Source organism: Apostichopus japonicus, chromosome 16, assembly GCF_037975245.1.
Source record: "Apostichopus japonicus isolate 1M-3 chromosome 16, ASM3797524v1, whole genome shotgun sequence".
NCBI lineage: Eukaryota > Metazoa > Echinodermata > Holothuroidea > Aspidochirotida > Stichopodidae > Apostichopus > Apostichopus japonicus.
This window is the reverse complement of record NC_092576.1, coordinates 31,122,115-31,145,461: the sequence shown is the minus strand read 5'-3', so window position 1 is coordinate 31,145,461 and position 23,347 is coordinate 31,122,115. Positions and strand designations below refer to the sequence as shown.

The following is a 23,347-nucleotide window of genomic DNA, read 5'->3' as shown; positions in this document are numbered from 1 at the left end:
ACAGCCTAACGCTGGGAATTGTCATTAGTTATCGTTATCGCTTCTCGGCCTTTTGGCTAAGATCATGTGTAGTATCTGTTCCCTGTTCCCTGGTTCCGTTTGCCTAGGCGATGGCTTCATCGGTCAGGCGCAACTGTAGTGTGTTGCTTCGGTGTGCAGACGGTGTTTGTACTCCGAGGCAGGTTTTCGAGATATTGGAAAGTGTTGGAGCTACTGTTGCGTCTGTTTTAGATGCAGTGCAGGTCCTGCCCAACAAGTCAATGGATGTTACGTTCAAGACGGTAGCATTGAAGCGAGCGTTCGTAAAGGTTTTGAGGAGGTTGCCCAGTGTAGTGGTGGAGCCGTACAGTAACGACTATGTCGTTGTTACTGTACTCAACGTAGAGCACGAGTTGAACGACAACATCGTGAAGTTTGCCTTGGGGATGTATGGGAAGGTGGTCGCCTCCCGGTGGTGTGTATACCCGGAATATCCGAGTATTTTTAACGGGAACAGACAATACAAGGTTGTACTCGAAAAGGATATCCCCTCGTCTCTTCGGATTGGCGCTCGGAACATATCCGTTCGCTATCCTGGGCAGCCGTTCACCTGCCTGCGATGTGGGGGCCGGGACCACCGTATAAAAGAGTGTCCCAACTTGAAATGTTTTTTTGTGTTTGGGGCTGGGTCACCAGTCCAAGGACTGCAAGGAAGGCATACGGTGCTCGATTTGCTTGGAATTGGGCCATCCGTTTCGTGCGTGCCCGATGTCCTTTGCAAGGAAGGCACATACAACGGCGGCATGGGATAGAGAGTCCCAAGGATCGGATTCGGAGGAAGAGGCTCCGACGGTAGTCACCCCTGCAGCACCCACAGCTCCACCCGGATCTGTGGAGCCTGCCGTTGCCACTGTTTCACAAGGGGGAAAGGAAGTAGCCACGGATGTGGTTGAGAGCGAGGTCGTGGAGGAAGACCCTGGGCCCTCCAATGTTCACACACGACCCTGTGCTAGGGACGAGGGTGATGCGGCCATGGAGGTGAAAGAAGACGGGAGAAAAGAGGCAGGAAAGGAAAAGGGAGTGAAAGAAGGGAAGGGAAAGAAGGGTGTAAAGGAAAGAAAGACAGTGGCGGAAGGAAGCGAAAAGAAGGACAAGGCTTCAAATGAAAATGGTGGAAAGTCCAAGGTCCCAAACCCCCACGTATCGGACGGTTCCGGGTCCGAAATGGACGAGGGTGACGAGGCGGTACCTCCCGTTTCCCTTAAGAGAGACCTTGCGGTGTCAGACGCAGACTGCAGCGACTCGTCTGACAGCGATTTGATGCCGTCCGACAAGAGCGGACGGAAGTTGCGAAAAGCTTGACAGCTTTAATGGCGTGTCTTTCCATTCTGACACTCAATGTTAATGGGTTGAGGAATCCCCTTAAAAGGGATCGCCTCTTGCAGTGGATCAGACTGCAGAAACACCTAGATGTAGTTTGTCTGCAAGAAACCCATTTTGGGATAGAAGACATCAGAATGTTAAGGCGCGCTTGGAAGGGCTCGGTCTTGTTCTCTCTGGGAAGCCATTCTAGTTGCGGGGTTGCTATCTTGCTTCGGGCTGGTATTCTCGGAGAGACTGGACGGGTTTCTTTTGATTCACGCGGTAGGGTTGTGGCTTGTGATGTGATCGGTCCGGAGCATGGTTTCCGGCTCTGCAATATTTACGCCCCGAATGAGGCATCACGGCGGAAGTCCTTTTTTGAAAATTTGTACCCGTATATTTCTGGCAGGTTACCAGTAGTGTTATGCGGAGACTTTAATTGTGTCCCGGATTTGGCACAGGACAAGCTGCAGACTACTCTTCACACCCCTTCTCGTGTGGATATTGCTGAATTAAACTTACTTTGTATTACTTACCGGCTGGAAGACGTTTGGAGGAATATCCACCCTTCTCGCAGAGAGTTTACTTGGAGGCGGGAAACGACGGGTCAGGCGTCGCGTCTCGACAGGTTTTATACACCGATTGGGGTCTCTGCTAACCTGTGCGAGATTGTACCTTGCGTTTTATCCGATCACTGTGGTGTGCGCCTTGAATTGAGACCTTCGGGTCCACCGAAAGTTGGCCCAGGTCGATGGAAGTTGAACATCCAGCTGTTACAGGACCGTATTTTCAAAGAAGAGTTAAGAGGGCGTTACTTGGGCTGGCGGACGTTGAAAGAGGGTTTCAATTCAACCGCTGATTGGTGGGAGATGGTGAAATCTAATGTTAAAGATTTGGCCATCGAACACTCGAAACGCAAGAATAGAGAGCATAACGATGAGTTTACAGCACTGTGTAAGAAGCTCCAAGGCAACCCGTCGGACGCGGAAGTCGTGGTCAAATTGAAGGCCTTGCTGGACAAGAAATCGGAGGGTGCAAGGATCCGTTGCCGCATGTCTTTCTTAGATCAGCAGGAGCGACCGTCAAAGAAGATGTTCGCTGAAGAAAGAAAGAATGCGGAGGATCGCCATATTGATGCTGTGGAGACGCCAGAGGGGGGCTTTACATCAGACCCACAGCGAATCAGGGACGTCTATGTGGACTTTTATAGGGACCTTTTCTCTAAAAACGACGTCGACATAGAGTTACAAGGGAATTTTTTGGCATCATTGGAAACAACGGTACCAACCCCGATTTCAGCAGGGCTGGAGGAGCCTATCACCTCGAAGGATTATTTCGCTGCGGTCAAGGCGATGGCCCCAAACAAATCGCCTGGCAGCGACGGGTTACCAAGGGAGTTTTATTTGGAGTGCTGGGATTTCATCGGTGCTGACCTATTGGAACTGTATAACGAATCTTGGGTGCGGGGTTCGTTATGCCCTTCCCAGAGAGTTGCAGTTGTAACGCTCCTTCATAAGAAAGGAGATCGTAGGAAACCCGCAAACAAAAGGCCTATTTCCCTGTTAAATACGGATTACAAGATACTGTCCAAGGCAATGAGCATGCGTATGTCGAAAGCGTTGCCTGACATAATTAACGACCACCAGACGTGCGCAGTCAAGGGCAGGAGCATACATCATAACCTCCTGATGCTCAGGGATATAGTAGCTTTTATATCGTCCAGGGACATGGGTGGGGCCATAGTGTCACTTGACCTGGAGAAAGCCTTTGACAGGGTGGACCACCAGTACTTGTTTAGTGTTTTGGAGAAGTTCGGGTTTGGCCCTAACTTCGTCCGATGGGCTCGTATTTTGTATTTTGATATTTCTAGTGTACTTTTTATTAATGGTTTTACTACGAAATCATTCCCAGTTAAGCAAGGTGTCCGACAGGGTTGTGCGCTTTCCCCGTTACTGTATATCATTTTTGCGGAATCGTTGGCTAGGCGCATAGACAGCATTGATACCATCAGGGGAATCCGCCCACCTGGAGGAAAGCGCAGAAGTGTCAAGATAATGCAGTACGCGGACGACATTACTGCTTTTTTCACTGACTTTGGCTCTATCAAGAGTTTCTTCAAATGTTTCAAGAAGTTTGAGTTGGCCACGGGAAGCAAACTTAACATGGCTAAGACGAAAGGTCTTAAGTTGGGCAAATGGAGAAATTGTAACATTCCTTTGGACATTGTGTGGGCTTGTGAGTCGATCAAAATTAATGGCGTTTATTTTGGTCCAGGTCGATCAGACATTTTGAGCTGGAAAGAAAAAGTCCAAAAGGCCGAAAACTCTCTAGAGAAGGCAAAACAAAGGAATGTTTCAATCATTGGTAGAGTCAAAGCAGTGAACGTACTTGTGGCGCCAATATTCTGGTATATGGCACCTGTTTATCCTTTACCGGATCGGATCCGATGCAGGATAAATGAGATTATTTTTAAGTTTATATGGAAGGGTGGCACGGAACTGGTGGCGCGGGGCCATCTACATAACAGTCACGAAGAAGGAGGGCTGGAGTTGACAGATATAAGTAGTACTGTGAGGGCAATGGCCCTTCAACCCCTGCTCTCCTTCGAATTGGACTTACGTTTGCCCTTTCATCCTTGGATGGAATATTGGATAGGCATAGGTCTTCGGAAGTTCTTTCCAGGCAAGTGGAGTAATTGTTTTCCCCATTCATGTGACCCGCCAGATTTTTATGTTAAACCCCTGCGTGACTTGACTGAGGTATCCAAGTCGCTCGTTTTAGCGAACAAGGTGCCAACGAAAAGGTTCGCTGATACGTTGAGAGTAGCCTCCACTCCACGAATCATGTCGCGTGATGGTCCTCTTGGGTCATCTCTGCATTTATGGCCGGCCGTGTGGAAAGGAGTCCACCACCAGATCTTGGACAACAGGTTGAAGGACCTCTCTTGGCGTATTGTCCACTCGGCCATTGTTACAAACTTTAAACGCTACAGTTGGGGTTTGGGCAATGGCGAGTGTCCAAGGTGCAATGAGATGGAGTCGATCAGGCATGCCTTCTGGTTTTGCAGGTCGAATGACTTGATCTGGGATTGGGTGGACTCAGTATCGGATCGTCTACATGTACGCCAATGGCACCCCAGTGTCTGGTATATTTTGTATGGAAGTAGCGGCCCACAGTGTTCTGTGGTTAATGAAAACTTTATATGGCTAGTCACCTCTACAGCTAAGCGGTACATTTGGCTGGGGAGGAATGCAAAGGTGTACGAGAAAATACAGTTCAATGAACAAACGATTATTTTACAAATCAAAACGGACATTAGACAGCGGGTTAAAGTAGAGAGACAACGTCTCTCCTTGACGAAATACCAAAGGCTGTGGCCTGACATCAACCTACGTCTGGTACTTGATGGGCGCCCACCGTAGAATAGAGAGGTTTTTTTTTTCAAGGTAGTTAAGACTGAGAGTTTTGTTACCTGACAAAAATTCTCACATGGTTTTCTGTTCTGTTCTGTATCGACAAGTAGTTTTGAAGGGTTTTTGTTTACTAAGTTGCAGAAGATAAAAGATTGTTTTGTAAAAACTGTTCAAAAGTGGCGTTTTATGTCCACATTAAAAGAAATCTGTTCTTTTCAGCTTAATATCTGAAACGCGACTCATCGAGTCGCTTGTATATTAAACTGATTTTTGCACATGGACTATGGAATAGGAGCTTGCTCCGTCCTGGTCACGGGTTGGCCCGGTTTTGCACTACCTCCGGGATTCGGCCCACTCCCTTCGGGGATATCATCAATAATAAAAAATAAAAAAAGTTAAAAGAGATACCTTACCTACCTGTTGATCTTCCCTCGCGGATTAAGCGAATTGGAATTTCCATTCATACAACCCATCGGAAATACTTTCCGGTGACGTCACAGGAAAAATTCTCTTTCTGTGACGTCACATAGTGTTTCCCGGCCAAGGATTTCTCGGCACAGTCAAAACATGCGGTTAAGATAGACCTTTTCCATTTTTCAGGCCTAACACTGGACCCGGGCGGAACAGTGATAATGCGGACAACGAAGTTTGTAGACACCTTCAAGTTATATAGAATGGCGTAACGAGGGTACATATGAGGTGATGTGATATTTAGACATCAGAGCAGTCATCGGCTTCCCATATCTGTCAGTTTCAGAACGAAGGTAAGTTGTAAGACAGCCTAACGCTGGGAATTGTCATTAGTTATCGTTATCGCTTCTCGGCCTTTTGGCTAAGATCATGTGTAGTATCTGTTCTTTTCAGCTTAATATCTGAAACGCGACTCATCGAGTCGCTTGTATATTAAACTGATTTTTGCACATGGACTATGGAATAGGAGCTTGCTCCGTCCTGATCACGGGTTGGCCCGGTTTTGCACTACCTCCGGGATTCGGCCCACTCCCTTCGGGGATATCATCAATAATAAAAAATAAAAAAAGTTAAAAGAGATACCTTACCTACCTGTTGATCTTCCCTCGCGGATTAAGCGAATTGGAATTTCCATTCATACAACCCATCGGAAATACTTTCCGGTGACGTCACAGGAAAAATTCTCTTTCTGTGACGTCACATAGTGTTTCCCGGCCAAGGATTTCTCGGCACAGTCAAAACATGCGGTTAAGATAGACCTTTTCCATTTTTCAGGCCTAACACTGGACCCGGGCGGAACAGTGATAATGCGGACAACGAAGTTTGTAGACACCTTCAAGTTATATAGAATGGCGTAACGAGGGTACATATGAGGTGATGTGATATTTAGACATCAGAGCAGTCATCGGCTTCCCATATCTGTCAGTTTCAGAACGAAGGTAAGTTGTAAGACAGCCTAACGCTGGGAATTGTCATTAGTTATCGTTATCGCTTCTCGGCCTTTTGGCTAAGATCATGTGTAGTATCTGTTCTTTTCAGCTTAATATCTGAAACGCGACTCATCGAGTCGCTTGTATATTAAACTGATTTTTGCACATGGACTATGGAATAGGAGCTTGCTCCGTCCTGGTCACGGGTTGGCCCGGTTTTGCACTACCTCCGGGATTCGGCCCACTCCCTTCGGGGATATCATCAATAATAAAAAATAAAAAAAGTTAAAAGAGATACCTTACCTACCTGTTGATCTTCCCTCGCGGATTAAGCGAATTGGAATTTCCATTCATACAACCCATCGGAAATACTTTCCGGTGACGTCACAGGAAAAATTCTCTTTCTGTGACGTCACATAGTGTTTCCCGGCCAAGGATTTCTCGGCACAGTCAAAACATGCGGTTAAGATAGACCTTTTCCATTTTTCAGGCCTAACACTGGACCCGGGCGGAACAGTGATAATGCGGACAACGAAGTTTGTAGACACCTTCAAGTTATATAGAATGGCGTAACGAGGGTACATATGAGGTGATGTGATATTTAGACATCAGAGCAGTCATCGGCTTCCCATATCTGTCAGTTTCAGAACGAAGGTAAGTTGTAAGACAGCCTAACGCTGGGAATTGTCATTAGTTATCGTTATCGCTTCTCGGCCTTTTGGCTAAGATCATGTGTAGTATCTGTTCTTTTCAGCTTAATATCTGAAACGCGACTCATCGAGTCGCTTGTATATTAAACTGATTTTTGCACATGGACTATGGAATAGGAGCTTGCTCCGTCCTGGTCACGGGTTGGCCCGGTTTTGCACTACCTCCGGGATTCGGCCCACTCCCTTCGGGGATATCATCAATAATAAAAAATAAAAAAAGTTAAAAGAGATACCTTACCTACCTGTTGATCTTCCCTCGCGGATTAAGCGAATTGGAATTTCCATTCATACAACCCATCGGAAATACTTTCCGGTGACGTCACAGGAAAAATTCTCTTTCTGTGACGTCACATAGTGTTTCCCGGCCAAGGATTTCTCGGCACAGTCAAAACATGCGGTTAAGATAGACCTTTTCCATTTTTCAGGCCTAACACTGGACCCGGGCGGAACAGTGATAATGCGGACAACGAAGTTTGTAGACACCTTCAAGTTATATAGAATGGCGTAACGAGGGTACATATGAGGTGATGTGATATTTAGACATCAGAGCAGTCATCGGCTTCCCATATCTGTCAGTTTCAGAACGAAGGTAAGTTGTAAGACAGCCTAACGCTGGGAATTGTCATTAGTTATCGTTATCGCTTCTCGGCCTTTTGGCTAAGATCATGTGTAGTATCTGTTCTTTTCAGCTTAATATCTGAAACGCGACTCATCGAGTCGCTTGTATATTAAACTGATTTTTGCACATGGACTATGGAATAGGAGCTTGCTCCGTCCTGGTCACGGGTTGGCCCGGTTTTGCACTACCTCCGGGATTCGGCCCACTCCCTTCGGGGATATCATCAATAATAAAAAATAAAAAAAGTTAAAAGAGATACCTTACCTACCTGTTGATCTTCCCTCGCGGATTAAGCGAATTGGAATTTCCATTCATACAACCCATCGGAAATACTTTCCGGTGACGTCACAGGAAAAATTCTCTTTCTGTGACGTCACATAGTGTTTCCCGGCCAAGGATTTCTCGGCACAGTCAAAACATGCGGTTAAGATAGACCTTTTCCATTTTGCAGGCCTAACACTGGACCCGGGCGGAACAGTGATAATGCGGACAACGAAGTTTGTAGACACCTTCAAGTTATATAGAATGGCGTAACGAGGGTACATATGAGGTGATGTGATATTTAGACATCAGAGCAGTCATCGGCTTCCCATATCTGTCAGTTTCAGAACGAAGGTAAGTTGTAAGACAGCCTAACGCTGGGAATTGTCATTAGTTATCGTTATCGCTTCTCGGCCTTTTGGCTAAGATCATGTGTAGTATCTGTTCTTTTCAGCTTAATATCTGAAACGCGACTCATCGAGTCGCTTGTATATTAAACTGATTTTTGCACATGGACTATGGAATAGGAGCTTGCTCCGTCCTGGTCACGGGTTGGCCCGGTTTTGCACTACCTCCGGGATTCGGCCCACTCCCTTCGGGGATATCATCAATAATAAAAAATAAAAAAAGTTAAAAGAGATACCTTACCTACCTGTTGATCTTCCCTCGCGGATTAAGCGAATTGGAATTTCCATTCATACAACCCATCGGAAATACTTTCCGGTGACGTCACAGGAAAAATTCTCTTTCTGTGACGTCACATAGTGTTTCCCGGCCAAGGATTTCTCGGCACAGTCAAAACATGCGGTTAAGATAGACCTTTTCCATTTTTCAGGCCTAACACTGGACCCGGGCGGAACAGTGATAATGCGGACAACGAAGTTTGTAGACACCTTCAAGTTATATAGAATGGCGTAACGAGGGTACATATGAGGTGATGTGATATTTAGACATCAGAGCAGTCATCGGCTTCCCATATCTGTCAGTTTCAGAACGAAGGTAAGTTGTAAGACAGCCTAACGCTGGGAATTGTCATTAGTTATCGTTATCGCTTCTCGGCCTTTTGGCTAAGATCATGTGTAGTATCTGTTCTTTTCAGCTTAATATCTGAAACGCGACTCATCGAGTCGCTTGTATATTAAACTGATTTTTGCACATGGACTATGGAATAGGAGCTTGCTCCGTCCTGGTCACGGGTTGGCCCGGTTTTGCACTACCTCCGGGATTCGGCCCACTCCCTTCGGGGATATCATCAATAATAAAAAATAAAAAAAGTTAAAAGAGATACCTTACCTACCTGTTGATCTTCCCTCGCGGATTAAGCGAATTGGAATTTCCATTCATACAACCCATCGGAAATACTTTCCGGTGACGTCACAGGAAAAATTCTCTTTCTGTGACGTCACATAGTGTTTCCCGGCCAAGGATTTCTCGGCACAGTCAAAACATGCGGTTAAGATAGACCTTTTCCATTTTTCAGGCCTAACACTGGACCCGGGCGGAACAGTGATAATGCGGACAACGAAGTTTGTAGACACCTTCAAGTTATATAGAATGGCGTAACGAGGGTACATATGAGGTGATGTGATATTTAGACATCAGAGCAGTCATCGGCTTCCCATATCTGTCAGTTTCAGAACGAAGGTAAGTTGTAAGACAGCCTAACGCTGGGAATTGTCATTAGTTATCGTTATCGCTTCTCGGCCTTTTGGCTAAGATCATGTGTAGTATCTGTTCTTTTCAGCTTAATATCTGAAACGCGACTCATCGAGTCGCTTGTATATTAAACTGATTTTTGCACATGGACTATGGAATAGGAGCTTGCTCCGTCCTGGTCACGGGTTGGCCCGGTTTTGCACTACCTCCGGGATTCGGCCCACTCCCTTCGGGGATATCATCAATAATAAAAAATAAAAAAAGTTAAAAGAGATACCTTACCTACCTGTTGATCTTCCCTCGCGGATTAAGCGAATTGGAATTTCCATTCATACAACCCATCGGAAATACTTTCCGGTGACGTCACAGGAAAAATTCTCTTTCTGTGACGTCACATAGTGTTTCCCGGCCAAGGATTTCTCGGCACAGTCAAAACATGCGGTTAAGATAGACCTTTTCCATTTTTCAGGCCTAACACTGGACCCGGGCGGAACAGTGATAATGCGGACAACGAAGTTTGTAGACACCTTCAAGTTATATAGAATGGCGTAACGAGGGTACATATGAGGTGATGTGATATTTAGACATCAGAGCAGTCATCGGCTTCCCATATCTGTCAGTTTCAGAACGAAGGTAAGTTGTAAGACAGCCTAACGCTGGGAATTGTCATTAGTTATCGTTATCGCTTCTCGGCCTTTTGGCTAAGATCATGTGTAGTATCTGTTCTTTTCAGCTTAATATCTGAAACGCGACTCATCGAGTCGCTTGTATATTAAACTGATTTTTGCACATGGACTATGGAATAGGAGCTTGCTCCGTCCTGGTCACGGGTTGGCCCGGTTTTGCACTACCTCCGGGATTCGGCCCACTCCCTTCGGGGATATCATCAATAATAAAAAATAAAAAAAGTTAAAAGAGATACCTTACCTACCTGTTGATCTTCCCTCGCGGATTAAGCGAATTGGAATTTCCATTCATACAACCCATCGGAAATACTTTCCGGTGACGTCACAGGAAAAATTCTCTTTCTGTGACGTCACATAGTGTTTCCCGGCCAAGGATTTCTCGGCACAGTCAAAACATGCGGTTAAGATAGACCTTTTCCATTTTTCAGGCCTAACACTGGACCCGGGCGGAACAGTGATAATGCGGACAACGAAGTTTGTAGACACCTTCAAGTTATATAGAATGGCGTAACGAGGGTACATATGAGGTGATGTGATATTTAGACATCAGAGCAGTCATCGGCTTCCCATATCTGTCAGTTTCAGAACGAAGGTAAGTTGTAAGACAGCCTAACGCTGGGAATTGTCATTAGTTATCGTTATCGCTTCTCGGCCTTTTGGCTAAGATCATGTGTAGTATCTGTTCTTTTCAGCCTGACGATGATCACACAGTCACAGTCCCGATGCAAGGGGACTGGGGCTGAGAGCGGATCAGTCGTTTGGTAGTTTGGTTTTCGTGCCCAGGTTCTTTCCTGGGTGACTTTTTCTTAAAAAGTATCTGTTCTTTTCAGCTTAATATCTGAAACGCGACTCATCGAGTCGCTTGTATATTAAACTGATTTTTGCACATGGACTATGGAATAGGAGCTTGCTCCGTCCTGGTCACGGGTTGGCCCGGTTTTGCACTACCTCCGGGATTCGGCCCACTCCCTTCGGGGATATCATCAATAATAAAAAATAAAAAAAGTTAAAAGAGATACCTTACCTACCTGTTGATCTTCCCTCGCGGATTAAGCGAATTGGAATTTCCATTCATACAACCCATCGGAAATACTTTCCGGTGACGTCACAGGAAAAATTCTCTTTCTGTGACGTCACATAGTGTTTCCCGGCCAAGGATTTCTCGGCACAGTCAAAACATGCGGTTAAGATAGACCTTTTCCATTTTTCAGGCCTAACACTGGACCCGGGCGGAACAGTGATAATGCGGACAACGAAGTTTGTAGACACCTTCAAGTTATATAGAATGGCGTAACGAGGGTACATATGAGGTGATGTGATATTTAGACATCAGAGCAGTCATCGGCTTCCCATATCTGTCAGTTTCAGAACGAAGGTAAGTTGTAAGACAGCCTAACGCTGGGAATTGTCATTAGTTATCGTTATCGCTTCTCGGCCTTTTGGCTAAGATCATGTGTAGTATCTGTTCCCCTCGGGAATGGTGATACACACCTGACGATGATCACACAGTCACAGTCCCGATGCAAGGGGACTGGGGCTGAGAGCGGATCAGTCGTTTGGTAGTTTGGTTTTCGTGCCCAGGTTCTTTCCTGGGTGACTTTTTCTTAAAAAGTATCTGTTCTTTTCAGCTTAATATCTGAAACGCGACTCATCGAGTCGCTTGTATATTAAACTGATTTTTGCACATGGACTATGGAATAGGAGCTTGCTCCGTCCTGGTCACGGGTTGGCCCGGTTTTGCACTACCTCCGGGATTCGGCCCACTCCCTTCGGGGATATCATCAATAATAAAAAATAAAAAAAGTTAAAAGAGATACCTTACCTACCTGTTGATCTTCCCTCGCGGATTAAGCGAATTGGAATTTCCATTCATACAACCCATCGGAAATACTTTCCGGTGACGTCACAGGAAAAATTCTCTTTCTGTGACGTCACATAGTGTTTCCCGGCCAAGGATTTCTCGGCACAGTCAAAACATGCGGTTAAGATAGACCTTTTCCATTTTTCAGGCCTAACACTGGACCCGGGCGGAACAGTGATAATGCGGACAACGAAGTTTGTAGACACCTTCAAGTTATATAGAATGGCGTAACGAGGGTACATATGAGGTGATGTGATATTTAGACATCAGAGCAGTCATCGGCTTCCCATATCTGTCAGTTTCAGAACGAAGGTAAGTTGTAAGACAGCCTAACGCTGGGAATTGTCATTAGTTATCGTTATCGCTTCTCGGCCTTTTGGCTAAGATCATGTGTAGTATCTGTTCTTTTCAGCTTAATATCTGAAACGCGACTCATCGAGTCGCTTGTATATTAAACTGATTTTTGCACATGGACTATGGAATAGGAGCTTGCTCCGTCCTGGTCACGGGTTGGCCCGGTTTTGCACTACCTCCGGGATTCGGCCCACTCCCTTCGGGGATATCATCAATAATAAAAAATAAAAAAAGTTAAAAGAGATACCTTACCTACCTGTTGATCTTCCCTCGCGGATTAAGCGAATTGGAATTTCCATTCATACAACCCATCGGAAATACTTTCCGGTGACGTCACAGGAAAAATTCTCTTTCTGTGACGTCACATAGTGTTTCCCGGCCAAGGATTTCTCGGCACAGTCAAAACATGCGGTTAAGATAGACCTTTTCCATTTTTCAGGCCTAACACTGGACCCGGGCGGAACAGTGATAATGCGGACAACGAAGTTTGTAGACACCTTCAAGTTATATAGAATGGCGTAACGAGGGTACATATGAGGTGATGTGATATTTAGACATCAGAGCAGTCATCGGCTTCCCATATCTGTCAGTTTCAGAACGAAGGTAAGTTGTAAGACAGCCTAACGCTGGGAATTGTCATTAGTTATCGTTATCGCTTCTCGGCCTTTTGGCTAAGATCATGTGTAGTATCTGTTCCCTTAGGGAATGGTGATACACACCTGACGATGATCACACAGTCACAGTCCCGATGCAAGGGGACTGGGGCTGAGAGCGGATCAGTCGTTTGGTAGTTTGGTTTTCGTGCCCAGGTTCTTTCCTGGGTGACTTTTTCTTAAAAAGTATCTGTTCTTTTCAGCTTAATATCTGAAACGCGACTCATCGAGTCGCTTGTATATTAAACTGATTTTTGCACATGGACTATGGAATAGGAGCTTGCTCCGTCCTGGTCACGGGTTGGCCCGGTTTTGCACTACCTCCGGGATTCGGCCCACTCCCTTCGGGGATATCATCAATAATAAAAAATAAAAAAAGTTAAAAGAGATACCTTACCTACCTGTTGATCTTCCCTCGCGGATTAAGCGAATTGGAATTTCCATTCATACAACCCATCGGAAATACTTTCCGGTGACGTCACAGGAAAAATTCTCTTTCTGTGACGTCACATAGTGTTTCCCGGCCAAGGATTTCTCGGCACAGTCAAAACATGCGGTTAAGATAGACCTTTTCCATTTTTCAGGCCTAACACTGGACCCGGGCGGAACAGTGATAATGCGGACAACGAAGTTTGTAGACACCTTCAAGTTATATAGAATGGCGTAACGAGGGTACATATGAGGTGATGTGATATTTAGACATCAGAGCAGTCATCGGCTTCCCATATCTGTCAGTTTCAGAACGAAGGTAAGTTGTAAGACAGCCTAACGCTGGGAATTGTCATTAGTTATCGTTATCGCTTCTCGGCCTTTTGGCTAAGATCATGTGTAGTATCTGTTCTTTTCAGCTTAATATCTGAAACGCGACTCATCGAGTCGCTTGTATATTAAACTGATTTTTGCACATGGACTATGGAATAGGAGCTTGCTCCGTCCTGGTCACGGGTTGGCCCGGTTTTGCACTACCTCCGGGATTCGGCCCACTCCCTTCGGGGATATAATCAATAATAAAAAATAAAAAAAGTTAAAAGAGATACCTTACCTACCTGTTGATCTTCCCTCGCGGATTAAGCGAATTGGAATTTCCATTCATACAACCCATCGGAAATACTTTCCGGTGACGTCACAGGAAAAATTCTCTTTCTGTGACGTCACATAGTGTTTCCCGGCCAAGGATTTCTCGGCACAGTCAAAACATGCGGTTAAGATAGACCTTTTCCATTTTTCAGGCCTAACACTGGACCCGGGCGGAACAGTGATAATGCGGACAACGAAGTTTGTAGACACCTTCAAGTTATATAGAATGGCGTAACGAGGGTACATATGAGGTGATGTGATATTTAGACATCAGAGCAGTCATCGGCTTCCCATATCTGTCAGTTTCAGAACGAAGGTAAGTTGTAAGACAGCCTAACGCTGGGAATTGTCATTAGTTATCGTTATCGCTTCTCGGCCTTTTGGCTAAGATCATGTGTAGTATCTGTTCTTTTCTCGGTGTGAGCGGACGTGTTTTACAGCTCTCTCGTGATTTGTACTACGTTTCAGTGAGCGCGTGGGCTGTGCCTGCGGAATCCGTGGTGACTATAATTTTGTTTTGGTTTTTGAGTAATTCGGAAATACCCAGCCTTCGGGCTCGGGTACTTTAACATGGAAAGAAACTCGCTTCAACGAGTTTTGACTTTATCCCTGAAGTTTCAGAAGGATGTCACAGTTAGTGATGTTTTTCAACTTTTAAAGAAAAATGGAATTGAGACCAAAGATTTAGTGGCAGTTCAGTCTCTGCCTGGGCGTTTGTATGATGTCTCCTTTAAATCGGCAGACATTAAAAATAAATATGTGAAAATCTTAAGTGAGGAACCTGAAGTAGTGACAAACAATTACGTGGAGAACGTGAAAATTATTACCGTTCTTCACGTACCGTATGAACTGGACGACAACGTTGTTCGTTTTGTGCTAGGGAGGTACGGCAAAGTTGTTGGCGGAACATTCTTAACTTATAAGGATCAGTCTGGCGTCTTCAACGGAATACGTCAATACAAAGTTGTCCTTGAGAAAGACGTGCCGTCTTCTCTCAAACTAGCGGGCAGGCAGTGTTGGGTCAGGTATAGGGGTCAGCCGATCACCTGCCTGAAATGTGACGGGACAGGCCACTTGGCAGCCGCTTGCAATCAAGTGAAGTGTTTTAAGTGCTTCAAGCTGGGGCACGTAGCGAGCCAGTGTGTGGAGAAGGTGGTGTGCACGACGTGCGGCAAAGAGGGTCACGGCTACCGGAAGTGCCCCGTCTCTTTCGCGAACCGACTGATCAACCCCACATCGGAGTGGGTCAGCGGAGGAGCCAGGGTCCAGGGTAACGACGAGAAAGAAGGGGAAGACGTACCACCTACGACTGCAGAGGAAGGCACGGGGAGTGAAAAGGGGGAAGGGGCCGAGGTCGACGCCCCCAAACTCCCTGAGACAGCGGATAAGGATGATTTAAGCGAAGGGAAAGGAGACGTACCACAGACGAGTACTGAGGCAGACGAAGTGTTGTCCGAGCAGTCGGACGAAGGGGTGGGGCAGGAGAGGGCGGGCAACGCCAGATCCGCGAGCAAGGCCGAAGGCGAAACTGTGAATCCAGAAGAAACACAGATGGAATGGAGTCAAGGAGACTGGAGCGAGAGCGTTGGAGAAATGGGTCAGCGATTAGATTCTGACCCATCCGAGGGTATGTTTACGGGAATGGGGGAAGTAGATGGGGAGGGGGCGGGAAGGCAGCGGGACCGTAATAGTCTGAAAAGAGGCCGATCTTCACAACGGTCGCGCTCTCAGAGTAGACCCGCTAAGCGGGAAGGGGTAGTAGACTCGGCACGGGAGATTGTTCTCAGGTCAAAAATCTTCACCGAGACCGGGAACTGGATCACGTGTGGGAGGGACGGGTGCTCCGAAGAATTTAATTCTTCGGATTTGCATAATATTCACCAAGTAAGAGACCACCAGGTTACTTCCCTTGAACGTATTGATTGCCCCGTACGTGGTTGCACTGTACGGTGCAATGATCATCAGGAATGGGCTAACCACTTAGCCAACAGGCACCCCAATTATGTCCTGAGTCACAACACAGAGTTTTTCGACCTTTATTTTATTGATGAAACCTGTTAATGCCCCTTTTATTATCTCAATGTTTATTCTTTGCACATTAAATGTCAACGGTCTGCGTGACAAAGTGAAATGCCGTCAAGTGGCTCAATATTTAAAATTGTTTAACTATGATATCGTGTTTCTCCAAGAAACTCATTTTCGTAATGAGGAAGATTGTTTTCATTTTAACAAAGAGTGGAACGGGAACTTTGTTTTTTCCCCTTCCCCCTCCCCGCAGTCCGGTGGAGTCGGCATAGCCTTCTCCACCTCCTTCAAAGGTAAGATAGATCAGATCCGTAAGGATTTAGAAGGGCGATACATTTCAGCCCTGGTCAGTTTCCCCGACTCCACGTGCGTCAGGTTTTGTAATATTTATGCACCGAACAGCCCCAGGAAGCGAGTCTCATTTTTCAATAATTTGTATAATATGACACGTGGTAATCAATCAGTACTACTCGCTGGTGACTTTAACTCCATTGAGAAGAATGTCGATAGATCGGGTGTATCTACAAATTCCTCCTGCCACGTGGGTTGGCAGGAATTGAAAGCTTTTACCGCTTCTCGGAATCTTGGCGATGCCTGGCGAGATATTTACCCTCAGTCCCCTGGGCACACTTGGGGCCACCCGGGGAAGGAACAGAGTTCCCGCATTGACCGAATTTATTACCCCCGTAATATTATTTCAATTAAAAATGTTTCGAATGTGTCATTTTCTTTGTCCGACCATAACTTGGTCTCTATTCGTTTTGATATTGTTAATGCCCAACGTAAGGGTAAAGGTGTATGGAAATGTAATGTTTCTGTTCTGAACGATTCTGAATTCAAATCTGATTTCGTTCAATATTTTCATCTTTGGTCTACCCTTAAACCGGGGTATGATTCTATTATTGATTGGTGGGAGGATTTCAAAGACAGAGCAAAGCGACTTATCATCAAGCACGGGGTTCGCCTGGCTAACGAAAGGCGCGACCGAATTTCAACCCTGCAGAATAGTTGTATTAACGCCGACAAAACTGAGTTAGAATCTCTTTTAAAGAACGAACATCAGGGCGCTCTCATCCGTTCTAGGGTGAAACATTTAGAAGCCGGGGAAAGCCCCTCGTCTTTCTTCTTCAAAGAAGAAAGGCATCGCGCTGAAGGCAAGTCGATTTGCTCTGTCCGTACTACACAGGGTCACGTGACCCGTGATCAGAAAGAAATTATCAAAGCCTATCACGAGTTTTATTCATCACTTTACAACGTAGAATTTGACGCCGCTACCGGCGTGCAAGATCAACTATTAGATTGTATTGGTTCTGTGTTAGACGATGATTCAATCGACGCACTGGAGAGACCGATTGAACTCTCTGAACTTAAACAAGCATTATCGTTAATGGCATTCAATAAGACACCTGGGATTGATGGTTTGCCGTGCGAGTTTTACGCACAGTTCTTTGACCTCCTCGGCACAGATCTACTCTCGGTATTCCACGAAATTTTCAGTAAAGGCTCTCTCTCTCTGACACAGAAAACGGCTATTATCGTTCTTCTGCCGAAGAAAGGTGACCCCCACGACCCGGCCAACCGTAGACCAATAAGTCTCCTGAGTGTTGATTATAAGATCTTGTCAAAGATTATTCAAAACAGATTGACACGTTGTATGCCGCTATTAGCGAGTGAGAGCCAAACATGTTCTGTGCCGGGCCGGTCTATTCATCATAATTTATTGCTTTGTCGTGACATCATCGACTACGTGAAAGACAGTCAGACTCCCTGTGCGCTTATCTCCATAGATCAAGAGAAAGCCTTTGATAAAGTTAATTGGGACTTCCTTCACAGAATATTGTTGAAGTTTAAGCTGGGAGAAAACTTCCGGAAGTGGATTCGTATTTTGTACAACGGCATTACTAGCCGTATTTTAATTAACGGTCATCTTTCCGATGACGTAAGGATCAAGAGGGGTGTAAGACAAGGGTGTCCCTTGTCACCCTCGCTGTATGTGTTATTCATTGAGCCGCTAGCCAGGTTCATCAACCTTTCTAAGAATATTCGGGGATTCACCATTCCCGGGGCGGGTGGGAAAGTTGTTAAATTGTTACAGTACGCGGACGATACCACGTGTATCGGAACCAACGGAAGTGACATTCGTCAGTTCTTTCACGCTTTTGAACTTTTTCACAAAGCTACCGGTGCGACCATTAACATGAACAAAACAGCCGGTTTAAAGCTGGGGGGTTTTGTAGGGAGGAAACTACCAGGCAACATAGACTGGAAGGACACGGAGATTAAAATAACAGGTGTAGTGTTCGGCACAGTCAATGCAGTGACTAGCAACTGGTCACAGAAACTAGAAACGGCAAAGAATTGTTTAAACGCGTGGAAGAGCAGGCAATTGTCTCTTATCGGTAAAGTCTTAGTTTTAAACGTGGTAATTTATCCCTTGTTTTTCTTTGTCGCCCCAGTTTTTCCCATGTCGGACCAATTAATCCGTAAAATACAAGGGGCTGCATTCACATTCTTGTGGTCCGGTAAAACAGAATTGGTGTCGAGAAAAGTTGTTACCCTCAGTAAAACGGAGGGAGGGTTAGGGTTGGACCGTGTAGGGGAGAAGGCTTCTGCCCTACTAGTAAAGCCTATTCTGCCCGTATTGTCAGGGGATTTCTCTTTGCCCCACCTAATGTTCGTCAGGTACCTCATAGCTAAGCCTCTCCGGGCTTGTTTTCCCATCCTCTGGTCTAATTCGAAACCCAACTCAGATTCAGGGACTGTTACTTTAAACACGGCTTGTCACCACATTAAGGCAATCTTTCACAGAAACCGTGCTTTTGTGGATGAAGTTAAACAGCTGAAAGATATCGTGCGTCACCTTCGCCACGAAGTAGTTAGGCCGTCCGTAGAAAACCATGATCCCGACAGACCGTGGAAAGATATTTGGAAGAGGGCATTCAACCCCGTATTAGAGAACAAATTAACTGTGTTTGCATGGCGGCTTGTACATAAGGTTCTCTTTACCCGGGCTAAGTTACAGCTGTGGGGGATAGGAAACGGGCTCTGTCCGCACACTAATTGTAGAAAGAAAGAAACAATAGATCATGTTTTCTGGGAATGTTCTAGCACAATCGGTATTTTACATTGGACCTTTAGGTCATTCCAGCTGCTTTTCGGTAACAATGCGACGCTCAGGAAGGAAATATTTCTGTACGGTACACCGAGCCCCAGCGGAGACACAGCAGCCTTCGACAGGGCTTGGTTCATATTTACCGTTACAAAGTATTTTATGTGGAGGAGTAGATGTTTGTTGACCTTTGAAAATCGTAGGTTGAGTGATGATGACGTCATCAACATGATCAAAAGCGACGTAAACGAAAGAGTGAGGGCAGATTTTATACGTCTCCCCGAGGTGAAGTTTAACAAGGTCTGGGTCAAGGGCAGTTCCTTCGTGAGCGTCGTAAATAACCAGCCAGTAGTTTCATTACCGTAGTCTGAGTTAAGTCCTCTGGGATTGTCAGTGTGGGGGTATACAATATATCATATGTTATATTCTGTATTCAGTATCACTTGTCACTTGTTGTTACATGACGGACGTTTAATTTTAACATAAATACTCTATAATGACTTTGCGTTATACGTAAATGATTTTGTGATAAATATACCTTTGTAAATTGCATTGACATTGAATAAACTTGAAAGAAAAGTATCTGTTCTTTTCAGCTTAATATCTGAAACGCGACTCATCGAGTCGCTTGTATATTAAACTGATTTTTGCACATGGACTATGGAATAGGAGCTTGCTCCGTCCTGGTCACGGGTTGGCCCGGTTTTGCACTACCTCCGGGATTCGGCCCACTCCCTTCGGGGATATAATCAATAATAAAAAATAAAAAAAGTTAAAAGAGATACCTTACCTACCTGTTGATCTTCCCTCGCGGATTAAGCGAATTGGAATTTCCATTCATACAACCCATCGGAAATACTTTCCGGTGACGTCACAGGAAAAATTCTCTTTCTGTGACGTCACATAGTGTTTCCCGGCCAAGGATTTCTCGGCACAGTCAAAACATGCGGTTAAGATAGACCTTTTCCATTTTTCAGGCCTAACACTGGACCCGGGCGGAACAGTGATAATGCGGACAACGAAGTTTGTAGACACCTTCAAGTTATATAGAATGGCGTAACGAGGGTACATATGAGGTGATGTGATATTTAGACATCAGAGCAGTCATCGGCTTCCCATATCTGTCAGTTTCAGAACGAAGGTAAGTTGTAAGACAGCCTAACGCTGGGAATTGTCATTAGTTATCGTTATCGCTTCTCGGCCTTTTGGCTAAGATCATGTGTAGTATCTGTTCTTTTCAGCTTAATATCTGAAACGCGACTCATCGAGTCGCTTGTATATTAAACTGATTTTTGCACATGGACTATGGAATAGGAGCTTGCTCCGTCCTGGTCACGGGTTGGCCCGGTTTTGCACTACCTCCGGGATTCGGCCCACTCCCTTCGGGGATATCATCAATAATAAAAAATAAAAAAAGTTAAAAGAGATACCTTACCTACCTGTTGATCTTCCCTCGCGGATTAAGCGAATTGGAATTTCCATTCATACAACCCATCGGAAATACTTTCCGGTGACGTCACAGGAAAAATTCTCTTTCTGTGACGTCACATAGTGTTTCCCGGCCAAGGATTTCTCGGCACAGTCAAAACATGCGGTTAAGATAGACCTTTTCCATTTTTCAGGCCTAACACTGGACCCGGGCGGAACAGTGATAATGCGGACAACGAAGTTTGTAGACACCTTCAAGTTATATAGAATGGCGTAACGAGGGTACATATGAGGTGATGTGATATTTAGACATCAGAGCAGTCATCGGCTTCCCATATCTGTCAGTTTCAGAACGAAGGTAAGTTGTAAGACAGCCTAACGCTGGGAATTGTCATTAGTTATCGTTATCGCTTCTCGGCCTTTTGGCTAAGATCATGTGTAGTATCTGTTCTTTTCAGCTTAATATCTGAAACGCGACTCATCGAGTCGCTTGTATATTAAACTGATTTTTGCACATGGACTATGGAATAGGAGCTTGCTCCGTCCTGGTCACGGGTTGGCCCGGTTTTGCACTACCTCCGGGATTCGGCCCACTCCCTTCGGGGATATCATCAATAATAAAAAATAAAAAAAGTTAAAAGAGATACCTTACCTACCTGTTGATCTTCCCTCGCGGATTAAGCGAATTGGAATTTCCATTCATACAACCCATCGGAAATACTTTCCGGTGACGTCACAGGAAAAATTCTCTTTCTGTGACGTCACATAGTGTTTCCCGGCCAAGGATTTCTCGGCACAGTCAAAACATGCGGTTAAGATAGACCTTTTCCATTTTTCAGGCCTAACACTGGACCCGGGCGGAACAGTGATAATGCGGACAACGAAGTTTGTAGACACCTTCAAGTTATATAGAATGGCGTAACGAGGGTACATATGAGGTGATGTGATATTTAGACATCAGAGCAGTCATCGGCTTCCCATATCTGTCAGTTTCAGAACGAAGGTAAGTTGTAAGACAGCCTAACGCTGGGAATTGTCATTAGTTATCGTTATCGCTTCTCGGCCTTTTGGCTAAGATCATGTGTAGTATCTGTTCTTTTCAGCTTAATATCTGAAACGCGACTCATCGAGTCGCTTGTATATTAAACTGATTTTTGCACATGGACTATGGAATAGGAGCTTGCTCCGTCCTGGTCACGGGTTGGCCCGGTTTTGCACTACCTCCGGGATTCGGCCCACTCCCTTCGGGGATATCATCAATAATAAAAAATAAAAAAAGTTAAAAGAGATACCTTACCTACCTGTTGATCTTCCCTCGCGGATTAAGCGAATTGGAATTTCCATTCATACAACCCATCGGAAATACTTTCCGGTGACGTCACAGGAAAAATTCTCTTTCTGTGACGTCACATAGTGTTTCCCGGCCAAGGATTTCTCGGCACAGTCAAAACATGCGGTTAAGATAGACCTTTTCCATTTTTCAGGCCTAACACTGGACCCGGGCGGAACAGTGATAATGCGGACAACGAAGTTTGTAGACACCTTCAAGTTATATAGAATGGCGTAACGAGGGTACATATGAGGTGATGTGATATTTAGACATCAGAGCAGTCATCGGCTTCCCATATCTGTCAGTTTCAGAACGAAGGTAAGTTGTAAGACAGCCTAACGCTGGGAATTGTCATTAGTTATCGTTATCGCTTCTCGGCCTTTTGGCTAAGATCATTGCGGTTTACCAGCTGTTTTACTAGAGTGCTTTTCCTAAGAAGTGTTTCTTATTGTATTTTGTGCCGGATTTGTGGTTCCTGTTCGTGTTTCCCGTTCCCCTCCCCCAAGAGAGGCGTTTCCCTCTCATCCCCTCACGGTTTGCGTGTTAGCATTCCGTGAGTTTTTCCCTGTTCCCTGGTTCCGTTTGCCTAGGCGATGGCTTCATCGGTCAGGCGCAACTGTAGTGTGTTGCTTCGGTGTGCAGACGGTGTTTGTACTCCGAGGCAGGTTTTCGAGATATTGGAAAGTGTTGGAGCTACTGTTGCGTCTGTTTTAGATGCAGTGCAGGTCCTGCCCAACAAGTCAATGGATGTTACGTTCAAGACGGTAGCATTGAAGCGAGCGTTCGTAAAGGTTTTGAGGAGGTTGCCCAGTGTAGTGGTGGAGCCGTACAGTAACGACTATGTCGTTGTTACTGTACTCAACGTAGAGCACGAGTTGAACGACAACATCGTGAAGTTTGCCTTGGGGATGTATGGGAAGGTGGTCGCCTCCCGGTGGTGTGTATACCCGGAATATCCGAGTATTTTTAACGGGAACAGACAATACAAGGTTGTACTCGAAAAGGATATCCCCTCGTCTCTTCGGATTGGCGCTCGGAACATATCCGTTCGCTATCCTGGGCAGCCGTTCACCTGCCTGCGATGTGGGGGCCGGGACCACCGTATAAAAGAGTGTCCCAACTTGAAATGTTTTTTGTGTTTGGGGCTGGGTCACCAGTCCAAGGACTGCAAGGAAGGCATACGGTGCTCGATTTGCTTGGAATTGGGCCATCCGTTTCGTGCGTGCCCGATGTCCTTTGCAAGGAAGGCACATACAACGGCGGCATGGGATAGAGAGTCCCAAGGATCGGATTCGGAGGAAGAGGCTCCGACGGTAGTCACCCCTGCAGCACCCACAGCTCCACCCGGATCTGTGGAGCCTGCCGTTGCCACTGTTTCACAAGGGGGAAAGGAAGTAGCCACGGATGTGGTTGAGAGCGAGGTC

At 45.6% G+C, this 23,347-nt stretch overlaps 14 non-coding genes and 9 pseudogenes across 14 annotated transcripts; all 23 read left to right on the top strand.

The window, feature by feature from the left end:
• The first annotated feature begins 36 nt into the window (after window positions 1–36).
• On the top strand, window positions 37–218 carry LOC139983919 (U2 spliceosomal RNA; annotated as a pseudogene).
• Window positions 219–4,938: 4,720 nt separating this feature from the next.
• LOC139983880 (U2 spliceosomal RNA) lies at window positions 4,939–5,114 on the top strand (annotated as a pseudogene).
• Window positions 5,115–5,566: 452 nt separating this feature from the next.
• Window positions 5,567–5,759, top strand: LOC139983849 (U2 spliceosomal RNA). Its single transcript, XR_011798848.1, has one exon. It is a non-coding gene; the product is annotated as a U2 spliceosomal RNA (small nuclear RNA).
• A 452-nt stretch (window positions 5,760–6,211) lies between these two features.
• Window positions 6,212–6,404, top strand: LOC139983975 (U2 spliceosomal RNA). The gene has a single exon (XR_011798896.1). It is a non-coding gene; the product is annotated as a U2 spliceosomal RNA (small nuclear RNA).
• Window positions 6,405–6,856: 452 nt separating this feature from the next.
• On the top strand, window positions 6,857–7,049 carry LOC139983972 (U2 spliceosomal RNA). Its single transcript, XR_011798894.1, has one exon. It is a non-coding gene; the product is annotated as a U2 spliceosomal RNA (small nuclear RNA).
• A 452-nt stretch (window positions 7,050–7,501) lies between these two features.
• On the top strand, window positions 7,502–7,694 carry LOC139983971 (U2 spliceosomal RNA). Its single transcript, XR_011798893.1, has one exon. It is a non-coding gene; the product is annotated as a U2 spliceosomal RNA (small nuclear RNA).
• A 452-nt stretch (window positions 7,695–8,146) lies between these two features.
• Window positions 8,147–8,339, top strand: LOC139983970 (U2 spliceosomal RNA). Its single transcript, XR_011798892.1, has one exon. It is a non-coding gene; the product is annotated as a U2 spliceosomal RNA (small nuclear RNA).
• A 452-nt stretch (window positions 8,340–8,791) lies between these two features.
• On the top strand, window positions 8,792–8,984 carry LOC139983969 (U2 spliceosomal RNA). Its single transcript, XR_011798891.1, has one exon. It is a non-coding gene; the product is annotated as a U2 spliceosomal RNA (small nuclear RNA).
• A 452-nt stretch (window positions 8,985–9,436) lies between these two features.
• Window positions 9,437–9,629, top strand: LOC139983968 (U2 spliceosomal RNA). Its single transcript, XR_011798890.1, has one exon. It is a non-coding gene; the product is annotated as a U2 spliceosomal RNA (small nuclear RNA).
• A 452-nt stretch (window positions 9,630–10,081) lies between these two features.
• LOC139983967 (U2 spliceosomal RNA) lies at window positions 10,082–10,274 on the top strand. Its single transcript, XR_011798889.1, has one exon. It is a non-coding gene; the product is annotated as a U2 spliceosomal RNA (small nuclear RNA).
• A 452-nt stretch (window positions 10,275–10,726) lies between these two features.
• Window positions 10,727–10,874, top strand: LOC139983883 (U2 spliceosomal RNA; annotated as a pseudogene).
• Window positions 10,875–10,881: 7 nt separating this feature from the next.
• On the top strand, window positions 10,882–11,057 carry LOC139983862 (U2 spliceosomal RNA; annotated as a pseudogene).
• Window positions 11,058–11,509: 452 nt separating this feature from the next.
• LOC139983913 (U2 spliceosomal RNA) lies at window positions 11,510–11,582 on the top strand (annotated as a pseudogene).
• A 97-nt stretch (window positions 11,583–11,679) lies between these two features.
• Window positions 11,680–11,855, top strand: LOC139983861 (U2 spliceosomal RNA; annotated as a pseudogene).
• A 452-nt stretch (window positions 11,856–12,307) lies between these two features.
• LOC139983966 (U2 spliceosomal RNA) lies at window positions 12,308–12,500 on the top strand. The gene has a single exon (XR_011798888.1). It is a non-coding gene; the product is annotated as a U2 spliceosomal RNA (small nuclear RNA).
• Window positions 12,501–12,952: 452 nt separating this feature from the next.
• LOC139983908 (U2 spliceosomal RNA) lies at window positions 12,953–13,025 on the top strand (annotated as a pseudogene).
• Window positions 13,026–13,122: 97 nt separating this feature from the next.
• Window positions 13,123–13,298, top strand: LOC139983860 (U2 spliceosomal RNA; annotated as a pseudogene).
• Window positions 13,299–13,750: 452 nt separating this feature from the next.
• On the top strand, window positions 13,751–13,943 carry LOC139983965 (U2 spliceosomal RNA). Its single transcript, XR_011798887.1, has one exon. It is a non-coding gene; the product is annotated as a U2 spliceosomal RNA (small nuclear RNA).
• A 452-nt stretch (window positions 13,944–14,395) lies between these two features.
• Window positions 14,396–14,583, top strand: LOC139983894 (U2 spliceosomal RNA). The gene has a single exon (XR_011798864.1). It is a non-coding gene; the product is annotated as a U2 spliceosomal RNA (small nuclear RNA).
• Window positions 14,584–19,699: 5,116 nt separating this feature from the next.
• On the top strand, window positions 19,700–19,902 carry LOC139983867 (U2 spliceosomal RNA; annotated as a pseudogene).
• Window positions 19,903–20,354: 452 nt separating this feature from the next.
• Window positions 20,355–20,547, top strand: LOC139983964 (U2 spliceosomal RNA). The gene has a single exon (XR_011798886.1). It is a non-coding gene; the product is annotated as a U2 spliceosomal RNA (small nuclear RNA).
• Window positions 20,548–20,999: 452 nt separating this feature from the next.
• LOC139983963 (U2 spliceosomal RNA) lies at window positions 21,000–21,192 on the top strand. Its single transcript, XR_011798885.1, has one exon. It is a non-coding gene; the product is annotated as a U2 spliceosomal RNA (small nuclear RNA).
• Window positions 21,193–21,644: 452 nt separating this feature from the next.
• Window positions 21,645–21,837, top strand: LOC139983961 (U2 spliceosomal RNA). The gene has a single exon (XR_011798883.1). It is a non-coding gene; the product is annotated as a U2 spliceosomal RNA (small nuclear RNA).
• Window positions 21,838–23,347: the final 1,510 nt, after the last annotated feature.